The 3,042-nt window shown below is 38.5% G+C and overlaps 1 long non-coding RNA gene across 1 annotated transcript; it reads right to left on the bottom strand.

Annotated features, from left to right (window-relative positions):
• Nucleotides 1-286: 286 nt before the first annotated feature.
• Nucleotides 287-2,370, bottom strand: LOC124655176. The gene is made up of 3 exons (XR_006988594.1): nt 1,068-2,370; nt 870-963; nt 287-437 (listed from the first exon to the last, which is right to left on the bottom strand). It is a non-coding gene; the product is annotated as an uncharacterized LOC124655176 (long non-coding RNA).
• Between the last annotated feature and the right edge of the window lie 672 nt (nt 2,371-3,042).

Genomic DNA, 3,042 nt, shown 5'->3' with positions numbered 1-3,042 from the left:
GTGGAGATAGGTTAACGCAACATGTAACAAACTCGTGGCGACAGCATTTGTGGCAACAACCTATGCCAACGAAGCTCAGGTTGTGGCGCATAATCTTCCATAGCATAATCTTCCATAGCAATAGTGAAGCGTGGCAAGAAACTATGAAACAATTCTTGTTTTTGTGGCATTAGTCATTTTGCCATGAGATTGGCTGGGTGAACCATAGCACAATAGACACAAATGATAGAATACAATATGAATGTAGTGACAAATACTTCAATATTAATTACTGGGAATAGCATCCAATACATATTAATTGTTTAAATAATAGATAATTTACAACCTTGCGTCAAATTATAATGTTCTACCTAATTCTATATGTATTCCTTGCAATATTTTGCCTAACATGTCCAAAGCTGATATCCGAATATAGAAGTCTTGCTGATCTATGGGACCTGGAAAAAAGTTCGTTATCAATATCAACTTGTCAAAATGCAGTGGTATAGTGGATTCTACTATGTAGTTGATCTGTTTTTGTAAATATGTATACTCAACTTGGTCACACGCCAAAGCTATGACAGCATGCAAAAAAAAATTTGTTATCCTATCCATTTTAAATAGCTTGTTTGACATAGAAATCATAGTGGTTATCAACATATGAATATGCAAAAGGAAATCTGGCCAGAGGAATAATCACGATGAGATCTGAACAAAACCATATGATGCTCAGCTGACCTTATACATTGCAATTGAATGCTAAAATAAATTAGTTACTACTAGATATTATACTTACTGACTAGAAGGAAATTGCGCAGATATGTGGATTGCAATTGACATGTGTCAATACAAAGTTTGCTATGTATACAATACTGAACTCAAAAAGATACCCAACATGACAGATTGTTGCTAGAACTCATGGTAGACCCACATTGGCCTCCCATAAATGAATATATAAATGGCCTGCATAAATTCAAGAGTGTCCTGCAGAAGTCATTTTTTGGAAGTAACATAAGAGTAAAAATAGAAACAGTGGTAATTCTATCAAGTAGCAAAATCAAAAATTATTTGAGTTGCTGAAGAGATACCTTGACCAGTTTTTTGTCTCTACTGTTCAACTGGCTGATGCTATATATAGACAGTGCAATACAGTGAACAACAACTTTCTTTCAGGTGTTGGCATGTGGATAATACCATACAAATCAAGTCTAGCATAAATAATGGACGACATTAAAAATTATCACCCAGTTAGTAATCCAATAATACATGAAACACATCGTACATCCAGAAATAGCCTTAGACTGATTCGCCCGATTCATCTATTCTTTTGATACTAGGCAGAATCAACATCTTAACATCTCAGCTGAAAAAAGAAACATTTAACCTCATTAACTTGCATTTTCACATAGTCATTCTTTAATGGAACAATGCTGCAGACAATGTGAAGAAATTAGATTGATATTGGTAAAAATAAAACTTCACTGCAGCTGTCAGTGTATGACTTAATGGAACATCAACTTCAGTACAACAACAAACCATTCTGAAGTGTATGAATTATTTAGCTGCGTAAACAAAAACTGAACAGTTTAGGTAATGTCGCTAGAAACGAAAAATAAAGAGATGCCATAGAATTGCTTTACTCATATACATGCATGGACGATTGACCAAAAATTACTGAAAAGTACTCGGTAAATCTTAACTGAAGAAAAGGTAGCATCAGCAAAGTTGGTATAAAACTGATGATAAATGTGTATGTTTATGCCCACCTCAATATACAAATGCTAAGCCACTTAAGCACATCATTTTGGCAGGTGAAAATTATATATGCAGCTAGTTGCACCTGCAGGGCACACTACAAATCGAGAGATTTAGCCCTATCCAACTAGGTTCCAGAAGCAAATTAATATTTTACAAATATTAATTAGAAATTTGCAATCACTAGGCAACACATATGCAGAGGGCACACATGAGAATAATAGGAACGGAGGAAATTTCTATGAAGCTAGGTGCAGCCCGGACAGCAAACTACAGATCGACTGATGTAGACAAATTAAAACTTTTTACACTTTACAGTACCATATGAAGGGGCCGTCAGGCTGAGCCAGGAGCACGATGCAGTCTGGAATAGTTTCCTTGATGGAGAGCAGGCAATTGCAGTCTACGAGAAAGTCATCTTTGATCTCGAGTCCCAAAGACGGAAGATCGATGATCTTGCCGTGAGTCTGAGGATTCTACAGGAAGGTAGCCCGGGAGCAGGGATCCCGGGTTAACATGAAGCCATGCATGGTCGGGAGATGATCTTGTTCTCCAGATCGCCGATGTCCCCGCCGACAGTGGGCGCATACCTGCGGGGATAAACACGATCGGATACAGATCCGCCCGGGGCCTGGAGAAGTTGACCGCCACGGGACGCATACCTGCGGGGATGGAAGCCGGCAGCGGGGGCAGGGGCCGCCCGGGACAGACGCAGACGAGGTCCCGAGAGGTGAACGACCTGGCCGGAGTGGGCGCCGTCGATGGGGAAGGGGCGGCGCGTCGCCTGTGTCGCCTTGGGCGAGAGCAGTCGGTCGCCATATTCTCTCTTTTCTACTGAGAATGGTAAACCTAAATATATTAGTTAATGAATAGTTTTGGTGGGAATCCACTACAAATACGAAAAAAATAGCGGTAAACCAAAATTCTGTAGGTCGTTTAGAATTTTGTTAAGAAATTGGCTCTAAGTTTTGGAGGGAAACAGAGTTTTGCGTTGTTTTTTTTTTTTGCCTATTTCTGCTGAAGAGGAGTAATATGTTTGGGTCCTACATCATTATTATTATTATTATTATTATTATAAAAACTAGTTTTCCTATCAAAATAAATTAAAATTATTTCATGGTGAGGTGTATTCCTGTTTTGGCAATATCCCAAAGCATGACAATAAGAAATCTGGTCTGAAATGTGGGGCCTTCCAATATCGTTGCAATATCATATACTATTTGGCAACAATGAAATCTTGTGGCAATATGTGAAAACTATTGCCACATATATCGATTTTGTTGCAATATATGTTCCCTATTGCAACTA

Source organism: Lolium rigidum, chromosome 5, assembly GCF_022539505.1.
Source record: "Lolium rigidum isolate FL_2022 chromosome 5, APGP_CSIRO_Lrig_0.1, whole genome shotgun sequence".
NCBI classification, from domain to species: domain Eukaryota; kingdom Viridiplantae; phylum Streptophyta; class Magnoliopsida; order Poales; family Poaceae; genus Lolium; species Lolium rigidum.
Note: the sequence above shows the minus strand (reverse complement) of the source record. Positions and strands in the feature narration are given on the sequence as shown.